Source organism: Perca fluviatilis, chromosome 15, assembly GCF_010015445.1.
Source record: "Perca fluviatilis chromosome 15, GENO_Pfluv_1.0, whole genome shotgun sequence".
Lineage (NCBI taxonomy): Eukaryota > Metazoa > Chordata > Actinopteri > Perciformes > Percidae > Perca > Perca fluviatilis.
Genome location: NC_053126.1, coordinates 26,024,639 through 26,038,186, shown reverse-complemented (window position 1 = coordinate 26,038,186; position 13,548 = coordinate 26,024,639).

Below are 13,548 nucleotides of genomic sequence, written 5' to 3'. Positions count from 1 at the left end.
CTATTTTAATAGCTTAGAATTCTATGCAAAAATGGTATGTATAAAGACTTTAGGACGCCCTACATGTTATTGTAGGCCCAGTTTAATATGCGACTTCATTGTATACAATACAGTATATGTAATATGAGGTTCCTGCTCCATCTCTCTTTCAGTTAAGGGGTCCTTGGCTAAAAAAACGTTGAAGACCCCTGCCTAAGTGGAATGCAGCCATCATTAATGGTTTTGAATACACCTGTGCTTTTCCTACTATGACATGTCAACATGTCTGCCGTGAAAAAGGTCTATTCACGGAGCATCGTTATGATAACAAGCCTTCACTTAGCGTTAAAGATGTGTATCCGTGTCAGTGGTGACTAATTACTGGATGACGTGATGTGTAGGTACAGTTGAAACATGTAGAAGCTGGTCCTGTGTTTTGATAAGTATCACTGATTGGGTAAAATCACTACCAGCGGTTACTGTGGAGGTGGGCGTGGTCTGCAATCAGCTGCAGGGGACACAGGTGTGGGGATAGATCAGGAGCGCAGTGCCAGGTGAGGTAATGTGTCTCAGCTGATTGTTGTACTGATTACACTCTGCCTTGAAATGCAGCAGCGTGCCGGGCCCTTCAGATGACTGGCACACCCCACAGAGACAGGACTGGGCTGTGACAGATCGTTGTGAGCGACAGGCTGCACGCCTGACAGTAGCCGGGCGGACAAAGGTGCACGGTTTATGGTTAGAAAGTGATGTTGAAGGTGTGTGTGCAGGGTCGGGGCTAGAAGGGGGGCACAGGGTGCATATATAATATAATATAATATGATTGCCCCCAACCTATCCCATTGGGCTAGAGTGGTGTCAATCTGACAGTTGGGATTTCCATGGACATTTTTCACAGCAGAAATGTTGACTTGTCATAGTAAGAAAAGCACAGCTGAAATTGATAACCTTAACGATGGCTCAGTTCCATCAAGTGTCCCAGTAAGCTGTTTCAGTGAGTCAGCATGCACAATACCAGGACCTCTCCTAAGTGGAATGCAGCCATCAGTAATGGTTTAATACCAGGACCTCTCCTAAGTGGACTGCAGCCAGCATTAATGGTTTTGAATACACCTGTGCTTTTCCTACTAGGACATGTCAACATGTCTGCTGTGAAAAAGGTCTATTGGACCAGAGTGCTGTCACTTGGCTGCCTGTTCTGCCAATCTTCCCAGCCTTTCTCACATGACCAACTAAAATTCTGATACCATGGAACCAGCATTGGAATGTTTTTCTTATTTTTTATTTTTTAAAGAGGCAGCCTGAGCCTATAGAAAAAATGTGTATTGTATTCTGATATACAATTTGTTTAAAATGACAAGAAAAATACTTTGCACATCAATAACATGAGACCAGTGCGTCGGAGGGGGATAAGTCAGTGAAAAGGTGCAAAGAAACTCCCGCACGCTGTCTAACTTGTTTTCCTTGCAGCTTTTGAAAGTTTTTTTTTTTTTTTTTTCTAAAGATGAAAATGTCTTAACATGAATCCAACAAATTATTAGCAAATATAAATCAGCCTATTTGTGAGAAGAAAAAAAAACACATTGATGATAGGCTTACTGGCCTATAGGTAAGGAAATCACTGGTAGCCATCCACAGATACAGTTCATCCTAAGAATTCACTGTGCAACATAAAAACATGATTTATAAAATCATACCAACAATTATTTGAATAGCTTAGTGTTGTATGCACCATTAAAAAGGTATGTGTAAAGTCTTTAGGCTGGCCACACGTTATTGAAGGCCCAGTTTAATATGCAACTTAATTTTATAAAATATGTACTATGGGGTCCCTGCTCTGTCCCTTTCTCAGATAAGGGGTCATTGGCTTAAAAAAACTTTCAAGCATGCGAGGGATGGACAAGATGAATGATGGGTCTTAATTATAATAAGGTGCCATGACACATCAGCTCTCGAGGTGACTGATTCAGTGCTTCATTTTTTTTCCCCACACAAAAACTACTTGAAATCAGCAGTAGAGTAGATGATAAGTCGTGCTTGTTTGTCCCGATGATCATGAATATTTCACTGACTGCCTTTCCAACTCAACCGTATCGTTGGTCACAGCGGAGCCACAGAATAAAGACATAGTCAGCTAATGTTATCAGCTTTAATGGATTTGGCATCAAATAGGCAAACTCCTTTAAAAAAACAAAAAAAACATTAAGGCTTACATATACATAGATTCAAGTATGACGAAATATAATTGATAACAATATAGATTATAGTTTAACAGTGATGATAGGCAATGGTTTGCTGTGATTTGCAGCAGCTTAAATGAATTTCTAGTGTGCAGACCATCCATTCCTGGCCCGACTGTCCTGTCGATCAACAACATGGGACTGAATTATACAGGACACTGTAGTCTCATCTGAGCTTTGATTATGGTCTTTTTTTTTTTTTTGGTTTCATTTTTTTTTTTTATATTTAGTAAGAGTCATAATTCCTTTCCTCTTCATTATCTGTAAAATAGAGAGAAAAAGAGCAAAAATTTTAAACTCAAACGAGGCATTTCTCAAGCAGGAATCCTTGATAAGATGATGGCATGAAGCATGATGTTTTCACAAGCAATGAAGAAGATACAGATAGGACACTTTCCAGCACAAAAGGAAAATATTATAAAAGTCTAGAGGTGAAATGTTAAAACAGAAAAACTTGCCGGCCCAAATAATTGTACAAAGATAAGTGCTGGTTGGAAAAATGTCACATTTCTAATTCTTATACCAGTGTGATTTTTAAATTGTGTTAAGGAGTTTGCATTACCTCCACCTAAACTTCTTCTGCCCATGAGTCCGACAAACATCTCGCCTTTATTTCCTGATGAACAGAGACAGAAAGACAGAGATAAGAGGAAACAAAACAGATCTTCATAGCTTAAATCTGCTGTTAATCTAAAAAGACAAATGAAAAGCCAGACAGCACTTGTGTGTGTCTTTCCACTGGCTTAATGATACTCACTCTTCTTGCCCAGTCTCACAGGTTGAGATGCGCCTGAAGTGAAGGAAGGATAAAATGTTGTAAATAGTACAATAGGGACACCACACATTTTAGTAGCGATATAACAGAGATATGACTGGAGGTAGGGGAAAAAAAAACAACACAAAGTACAATATGGCTTCTTCAATGATACCATAACTCAACTATAATATTCCCCACAAATTAAAATTCTGTAGGCACATTTGTTTGTGTTCCTTTACCTGAGCTTCTTCCCATCAGGCCGTGGAACTGCTGTCCTTTGGACCGCTTGATGAGGTCTGCCAGCCGGATGATTATTCCTCTCTCTAGCGGGTAGCCCTTCACCGACACACACACACACACACACACACACACACTGTAAGTCATTGCAGGTTTGGTACAGGAATGAATGAAGTTCAAGGTATTCCTCCTCATCCAATCCCTGCTGTCTGTGGGGTGGAAGTCTGCTCCGCACAGCCGGGAGGGTAGCGCCACTTGGGAGGTTGTGGGGGTGGGGGGTGGGGGGGGGGGGGGGGGGTAGACAGGAGACAGTAGAACAGCCCGGTTGATTCTCAGAGCAACACACATAATATGTCAGTCAAGATTATCAAATCACTCCCTTTTTGCATGCATTTCCATCACTTCAGTTTTTTGTTCAATTACTTGTTGTTACTTCCACCCTCAAGGCCACTTTCCCTAAATGATGAACGACAATGTTGTGTCGTAGTTAACGAATGAATGGGGAAAATGATGAAAACATGGATCTGTTTTTAATTAAATCGGCTTTAAATGATTTCTAATAGACTGTGAGAGCGGGTGCTGTCCGTGGTGCTGAAACTGAGCAGCGCTCGTTAACTTGAGGATGTAATTAGTAGAGCACGATGCACATCCCCTTCCCCAAAGTAAGTTCGCTGTCTGGGGATGGGGAGCACATGCCCCAGCTTCACTTTTCAAAATCCCTTTTCTGTTCTCTTTCGCCAAATTTCACAGTTTCAGGTTGATTTAGGAACAAAAATCTCTCTAAACATTCTCTTCAGCTGTCAAAGTCCAGATGAGAGAAGAGAGGAGGTGATACAAAAATATATATTGATCCGGGGCGCCCTGGTAGCTCACCTGGTTGAGCGTGGCCCCCATATGTAAAGGCTCAGTCCTTACCGCGGCGGCCGCGGGTTCAAGTCTGACCTGTGATGCTTTTTTGGAGGAACCTCTGCGTCTCGTATCTACCACACACCCTTATCTTTATATACTGAATGAATCAGGGTCTGTCCGAGTATTCTGCCTGTTTAAAGGAAGTTTTTCCTCGCCACTGTCGCACCAAATGCTTGCTCTTGGGGGAGAATTGTTGGGTCTCTGTAAATTATAGTTGGTGTGTAGAGTTGGTAGAGTGTGGTCTAGACCTACTCCATCTGTAAAGTGTCTTGACATAACTTCTGTTATGAAGTAGTGTTTTTGTTTTTGAGTTGACAAGGTGTGATTTGATCTATAATTTTCCTACTGAACTGTAGCTATCCTATTGTAATGTTGTTTATACTTGCGTTTTATAAGGCTATTTGTGAAACACTTCGCTAGTCTGAATATATGTACATGAAATATTATTTAAAACTAGAAAAATTGATTTGAAAAAATGCTGTTTAGTCGACGTTCGCTTCCCGCAATCCACTTCTCAACTGCCTCAAATATTCCAAAACTCCGCTCTAACTGGTTTGATCACTTCTTTTCATCTTCTTGAAAACGGGGGGGAAGCACACAGTTACTTTTACAGATTAATGTTCCAGTTGCTTTTATTCATTATTGTCTTCTGCTTGATGCTCTAGGCTACTTAATACGCTTGGCTACCATGAGATAATGTAAAAAAGAAAAGGAAAGAAAAACAAAGCAGGCTCCTCCAGCCAACAGGTTTGATGCCATTGACTGCGTGTCGCACTCCGCGGTGCTGAAACCTGAGGGCCAGGTAGAAGAAATTAAAGAAAAGCAAAAAAGAGAGGCTCCATTGTCTTTTTTGGAGATTCAACCTAAACCTGACATCATTCTTCGTCTGATAGTGAAGAAGTGTTCTTTACGGGGCTTCTTCTGCTTGGAATATGCTCCCCGTAAGAATCAGACAAACCAAAAGCAGACTTTCTTTCAAAAAAAGGGACTCGAACACCAGTTAATGAATCCCATTTAGATCTGCAGTAAATCTGCTTATTGGTTACTATCGGTTACTATAGTTTGTTTAATATGGTGTTTCACTTTTTGTGTCACTCTTATTTTATTAGGCTTTATCTTCTGTTTGTGTTTTTGTATAGTTGTCTTCTTTTGTTTTATTGATATAGTTTATATAGTTTTTATTGATATAGTGTGATTTTGTTTGAACTGCTGTTGCTTTTTGTGTGGACCCCGGGAAGACGTGGGAACTCATATAGGCCTACTATAGGTTAGGAAAAAGTCTTTTATTAGAGCTATTATTAACTTCCAGAATATGTTTGGATTATTATACCACAGGCATTTTTATTGCAAGACACGGAAAGGGTGTTTTTCTACGCAAAATCGTTTTCTCAAAACAATACACGCTACATATACTCCGCCGTGTATCCACCTTATACATACAAAGAAAAAGAAAAAAAACTCCAATCCATCTCTAAAGAGGTTCTCTCTTACCTGCCAGTTCTCCGCCGTCCAGTTCTCTCCGTCTTCTTCCTCGTTGGAGATCGGGCTCCCCAGCGCGCCGAAAACCTGCACGAACACGACCACCAACAACACGGCTACAAACTTCAAAGCCTCCATCGTCACCTAAGGCTGCCAGAATAAAAGTGGCTGCAGATGATCAAGAAAAACGTGCCCGATATGGACGTATACAGTACAGGAGCCAAATAACTTCCAAACCCCCCCCAAAAAAGAAAACGTGGATTTGGCTCTGCACTCTGTGCGTTATAGTTCTGAGTGTTGGTCTCCGTTTGCTCTTATAAAGTCCCATCTGCTCGCTCCTCCCTTACTCCCTTACTCCCTCCACCCTCACATTAAAGTGAATACATCCTGCAGGCCAGATCATAATTTATTTATTTTTTTCATATTTTTTTTTTTTTTCCATTGTCTGACTCAGACGTGATATGCGTTTAGACCGTGAATACACTTCACCTTATCTAAAGCTAACTGACCGTGCACGTCCCAAACTGTGAAGGATGGATGTGCCGATTAGTGTGTTTCTGTCACCGACCTGTGATTTCTTTCTTTTGCCCACATGATTGACGAGCTCATTAAAGGGTAATTCCGGGTATTTTCAACCTGGACTTTTTTTTTTTTGTATGTGTAAGTGACTGATGGGAACAACAATCTTTGAAATTGGTCCAGTATTACGTCCACGCCGAATACTGGACCAATGTCAAACGAGTGCTGTTCCCATCAGTCACTTACACACAAACACATAATAGGGTTCAGGTTGTGAAAAAACAACAACAAAAAACCGTAAGTGACCCTTTAAGCAGCAACATGTGCTATATGCGTGTCAAAGCTGATATCAATTCATTATTTACCCCTCGAGAGATTATTTAGGGGCGACCCTCATTTTCTTTTGTGATTAACTTTTAACAACATACAAAAATTACAATTCGCAATATATATATATACAGTACAGGCCAAAAGTTTGGACACACCTTCTCATTCAAATGCGTTTCCTTTTATTTTCATGACTATTTACATTGTAGATTCTCACTGAAGGCATCAAAACTATGAATGAACACATATGGAATTATGTACTTAACAAAAAAGTGTGAAATAACTGAAAACATGTCTTATATTTTAGCTTCTTCAAAATAGCCACCCTTTGCTTTTTTATTAATAAGGGAAAAAATTCCACTAATTAACCCTGACAAAGCACACCTGTGAAGTGAAAACCATTTCAGGTGACTACCTCATGAAGCTCATTGAGAGAACACCAAGGGTTTGCAGAGTTACCAAAAAAAGCAAAGGGTGGCTACTTTGAGGAATCTAAAATATAAGACATGTTTTCAGTTATTTCACACTTTTTTGTTAAGTACATAATTCCATATGTGTTCATTCATAGTTTTGATGCCTTCAGTGAGAATCTACAATGTAAATAGTCATGAAAATAAAGAAACACATTGAATGAGAAGATGTGTCCAAACTTTTGGCTTGTACTGTATATGTGTGTATATATATATATATATATATATATATATATATATATATATATACATATATATGTATATATGTATACTGTATATATATATATATACATATACAGTATATTGGGGTGGCAGTAGCTCAGTCTGTAGGGAGTTGGGTCCATATGGACCAAAGTACGGTGGTGGACTGGTAGCTGGAGAGGTGCCAGTTCACCTCCTGGACACTGCTAAGGTGCTCTTGAGCAAGGCACTGAACCCCCAACTGCTCGGGGCACCTTCCCATCGATCACTGCAGCGAGGGGCCACATGCAATGGCAGAGGTTGAAGACGCAATATGCCAAACCATTCACAAATGATACTGGCATGGTTATGTTTTCAATTTCAGGCCTGCCTTCAAACCTGAACCGGGTCACAACGCTGTTTTGTGTCATCTTTATGGCTTGTGGCACCTTTTCCAAGTGCAATTTGATTTATTTTTTTTTAGCTGTGATGTATTCATGCCTTGTGTGACTCTGCAGGTGGGTGGCTGCAGTAGCATGATTCATTTATACTTTAAACAATCACTGCAGCAACAGTCTTAGACAAGAATTCATCTCTCCCTCATTTTGTGACCAGCACGCACGGTCGGAATAAAAAAAAAAAACCATTACGTACTTACTTAGCATTTGACATTTGGGGCTTTTATGTGATTCTCCAAACTCATCTGCAATTAGTCAAACAGTGGATTTTCTGAGCTGTCAACGCTGTAAGCACTGTGACTTTCGTATACTTGTGCATTCTGGTGTCCCCCATGACTCACTGGACATAGAATGTCTACTGCAGTGTTTCCCAAACTGGTGGTCGGGGACCCCAAATGGGTCCCAGGTTAAATCGGACGGGCCGCAATATGATTAAAGGGGTAAGAAAAGATATCTGTTACATTAAGTTTCCTTGCTTCTTTTTGTTGACATAATAGATACTTTAGTTTATTCAGTTTTTTTCTTTGAAAGCCAAAAATTAGCATCCCAATTAATATCCAAATAAATATCACAGTTAATGTGAAATATGGATACTCAACAGCGCTGGTAGCTACAACAACAACAACAACAGAGAATACATCACTAGCGGGCCAGACAAACTTTTGGAATCCAGAACTCCAGAACTGTACACAATCTTTTTTTTTTTTTTTATTGTGTACATGGCTCAGAATTTGCACGTTTTCACCAAAGAACCTGTGATATATTTCCTATTTTCAAAGTACATTATCTCTAAATATATTCTAATGAAAAATGACACCCTCTGTCAAAACGGAGCATACATCCAGAGTCTCATCCAAATGTTTTCGTCTTCCGCCTATTGTTGTTCAGGTTACCATGGTTGCGTCAATTAAAGGTTGACCACTGATTAATCATTGTTGTATCAACTTCTTTATTCTAACGGCAGTGGTTAGATTTAGATTTCAGAAGAAATTAGCTGCAATCAGTCCCCTTTGACAATCAGGAACTATTGAGAATCAAAGAGGGAACATCATTCTGTGGTACTTTAGTTCATGACCCTAATGCAACAGATCGATTGGAGTATCATTAGTTTTATATATATTTGGTTGTAAACCCTACTGTATTGGACAAAATTAAATTTTTGGCCAAATGATGACGCGTGATGACAAGTCAGGGGGTTTACCAAAGTTATTACATTTCATCCTGTGGGCAACACGGATTTCTCTACCAAATTTCACGGCAACTAATCCAATATTTGTTGGGCCATTTCTCTCAAAACCACAGTGTCAACCTCATGGTGGTGCTAGAGGAGGACGAGGGGTTAATCATCTGGGAACCATGAATGTCTGTACAAAAGCATTGTGACAATCCATCCAGTCGATGTTGAGATATTTCACTGAATACATAAAACGTTTGGCCTGTTGGTGCTACAGTGAATGTCAAAGGGTCACTTCCATCATTAGAACTATCATCTGGGCACCATGAATGTCTGTACCTAAGTTCATGGCAATACATCCAATAGCTGTCGAGATATTTCAGTTGGGACCAAAGTGGTGGAACCAACCGACCAATAGACCCCCATTGGCTGCTAGCGTGGCTAAAAACTAAAGGTGTGTCTCAAATTGGATACTTCCGTGAGTACACTTACATGTAGTACACTTTGTATACTATGTACTCACTTGTGTAGTGTGTTTTTCTTCTTCTTTTCAAAGGTAAATTGCAGCCAGGAGAAGCATTACGGCCACCTATTGTCCACCACCAAAATATATACTGGCTTGTTTTCTCACTATCTGACTACAGAATAGTGGTACTTATAGAAAAAAACACATGTATAAATTTCATTTGTATAGTTAGTTATATAGCTATAGTGTATAGTTAGTTGTATAGTTATAGTTTTCGTCGTTTCAATGGCAACAGCTGCAGCTTCCTCGCCCCGCCATTTTCACAAGTTTGAAAATACGTTGGTGTTCCCGTGGCAAAGATGGTGACCGTTGCGGGCGAGTAGTTTCCAGCGTTCCACACTTAACATTTTGACCGTTTAAAGTGCAGCATCTGTGTACTCGTAGTGAATTGCATTTGGCCATACTTCCTCAGTGTGAATGCACTTTGTACTCAAAATAGCTAATTACAGAAGTGCACATTTGAGACACAGCATAACATTTATAGGTGCCTTTGTTCCATTTCTGCCAATAACAGCTTAAGTCAGCCTTTTTCCTGCTATTTAATTCAGCAAGAAACATCTGGGGCAGGTTCAATCTCAAAACACTGGGCACCGTTTTGCTACGGTTTCCTGGTTGAACGACATGTTTCCTCAGAACGGTGTGAAACGGTAGCCTGGCTCCGCCCTCTTATGTACTTGCGTTCAATTTTCATTTCCCTTCATTACTACGTCTGGGTTCGCAGTATAGTCTTGGGTTTTCTCCAGCCAAATTTTTGGCAGTCCAATCAGCGAACAGAGGGAGTGGCTGAGAACGATGATGTTGAGGCCGTGCGCTAGAGTTGTAGTTCCGTAATGGCGGCGGAGAAAGATGCGAGCGAAGCCATTCGGTGCACGCTCTTACTGGTTGAGCTAGAGGTCGCCCCACAACGGCTTGAATATAACGGACGTTCATTCATATCAAAAAGGTACGCACTAAAGCTTAAAGCTTAGGGTTGATGTGGTTACAATCTGGAAGAATGCTTAAAAGCCATCTAATGTGCAGCTGTACTGCTTTGTTCCCAATGCCATAAAAGGTATGTTTTTTTATTTTATTTTTTTTGTATCATTTAGTCAAACACGTGCCCTGTCCTGAATACCGGAGACCTCCTGCCTTGACATGACGCTGGACTGCTGCATGGTTCGCAGAACAAAATCACCAAGTCATTACCTCCGTTATGTTTAACCATTCTACCATGATGACTAAGTGACTCACATAATTGTTATTGTTAATGGTTTGATATTTAAAATGTCAAAGTATAGAACATGATTTAACGGTCTTTGTTGGGCTTCAACTATGGTAAACGCAGTCACCAAACTTTACAGGTGTGTAGTGGAGATCAAAATATAAACCCCCTGGCAAAGTATTCAAAACTGCCTCTGTGGTAGTTCTATCTTTCACACACACACACACACACACACACACACACACACACAAGGTGAAATCAGTGTCGCTGTCGCGGCTGGTAAAAATGTATACATGTTTGTATTAAAGAATATTTATCTGACTGGGGATATATTAAGTTAAAGTCCTTGGCAATTGTCTTGCGATCTCATTAACAGCAGGATGGAAGTGCGTTGTGCTCCTGCCTCCTTCTCTTCGGTTGGTCAATTTGTGAAAATTAAGGCCGGATCATACAAGAAATTCATACTTATACTGTATGTAATAGCTTTCATCAGACATGTGTGAAAACAAGTGGGCTGCATGGCTTTTTTATGGTTTGTTCATTTTGACATTAAAGTGAGGGAAGTCATCATCAAAAACCTTATCCGACATTATTTACAGTCAGTCTAACAAAAATAATTATAGTTCTAAAATCTAAGAAAAAGTCAAACTGAATGTAATTGCCCATGAGAAAGAGAGAGAATGCATACCTACTCCAAAAGCTACATGATCCTAATAATTTATAATTATTTTTTACTTCAGGAAACAACAACAACAACGTTTTATTTTTATTTATGAAGGACAACACACATTAATCAACATTTCTGTAAATGTGCCAGTGTTAGCCAGCCGGCTAATTTTCAACTGTAGTAATTTTCAAGCTAGCAAGCTACACGCTGAAAATAGCAAGTTTTAAAGAACGTTTGGATCGTGCAACAAGGCAGGCCTACTAGGTTCTATTGAGGAATGTTTGTAAAGAGTTACAGAGAATATGTTTATGACATTCATAGTACTGTCTAACTGGAACGTTGGGACAGATTGGGGGGGATTGCTATGGACAAAGTTCACACAGCGATACACTGCTAAGAGCAAATGATGTGGCGTTTTCTTCACCGGGGTGCAAATGTTCCACCAAAACAAGTTCCTTCCTGAGACTATTTAGATAGATACTAGATACTACCTTTCTTTTTTCCTCCTATCCTGGGTTGTATGTGTGGAGGAGCCAGACCTTACTCTGCAGACAGAGATACTTGACCTAGAATGGTTAAGGTTATGGTTAAATGGTTAAGGTTCGGCAATGAACTCGAACAGTTAACGGAAGGGTTGGTAACATTTTCCAGTATACGCTTTTTAATACATTTTTTTGAAATGGTCTTTACACCCCGACAGCTGTAAATGACTTATGGTCTCTGAAAAAGGAGTGAAAGAGACAAAACAAACTAGAGTAAACATTGGCATAGCTTTTCAGCGATGGCGACAGCTGAGGGAGCTGCAAGGCATGGAAAGTGAAGCCTTGGTTGCTGTCTCTGGGCAGCGAGTCTCGCGAGAGTTATCGCAAATCTAGGGTTACCATTTAGACACAAGCAACATTTGGATAGTACATAATACATTTATAGTCACCACCTTTTGGACCTTTAAATGAGAATCACTGACATGGTCAATGGCACAGAAAACTACAATAAAAGGACAGTATCCGCCCTGTGTCACTATCTAACCACCTCTCTCCATCCCACTCAGGCACAATATAAATACCATTTTGGTGGTTTTCAATATCTACTGAGAAACCTGCCTTCTGTTTTTTTTTTCTGAGCTTTAGCTTTCAGCAGAGGATAAGTTTCCTATCTGTGTAATTTGAGCACTGCTGCATCACCTCTCATCTTAAACATATCCCTTTCTACATTTATTGGCAGTGCCTGGGGTGGGAAAGTCATATATATATATACAATGCAGTGAGGTTTATGTGTAAACAGAACGGTGATGAGAATTATGGCTCATAGTGATGGGAATTGTGGCTCTTTGAAAGGAGCCGGAATCAGATTCAAACTTAGTAGTATATAATATGCAACAAATAAACATTTGATTTAATTTACAATTGTTTAAAAACAATGAGGAAGCCGACTCCTATCTCCTAACCGCTAACAGACACGATGAAGCTTGACAATCCTGGTAGCCTAGTTACCATTATTAAAGCTTAAGTGCGTAACTTTTGATATTAATAAACGTCCGTTACATTCAAGTCATTGCCAAATGAGTTGCTATAAAGCTAATTAAGACTCAGCTCCACACAACTCTCTCTGGATTTGTCAGTATGGCTATGTTCAGAAGATTGTGTCGTCCGGCGACTATCCCGCGCAGAAGCTCAAGTGAAGATAATGACCTCTTCTGAAGAGTCCATCATGTTTTTGAATCCTCCGTGTCCTCCTTGGCTACTAGCAACTGCGTGGAGGAGGGGGGTGGTGCGCGATCACTGTAGGCTTGGGTCATATGGATGTGCCGACAGTGTTGTTGTCATTACTTAGAATTCTTCATGGGGGGGGGACAGAAACTACGCACTATAGCTTTAAGTTCAGTTCAATCTTAGTGATCTCTATCTTAGTAACAATCCACAGGTTTCTTTTCTTTTTCTTTTCTGGATTTATGCATCACAGAAATGTTGGGAATGTAGACACTTTTCATTTTGGCTGGCTCCTGACTTCATTCGCATGTCTTCTCCTATCACCACGTCCTCCATTTTTCTACAATTGCTCCACTGTAATACAAAAGACAAAGTGACACTGGTAAAATAAAGGATAAAGGGAAATGTACAGTATGTGCAGCCATCCTGTAAATGAGTAGTGGCAGGTCAAAATTGAAAGTAACCCCCAGGTCCAGAATTGGAGGTGACGAAAGGCAGCTTCTTGTCGCTGCTGCCAATCATTGCACTGCAGATCCAATCAGCTTTGATTTGTCTTATCAGACTCTTCTCACCTCTCCCTCCGTATTTCATCTGACATCCTCTCTCTCTCGCTGTCAGTCTCTGTCTCTCCAGACAGCAAATACTGCAGATGCAAGCCCAAATTACAAACAAGAAAAACAGTATTTGCACTGTTGCACACTTGAGCTGCTCCTTTAAAT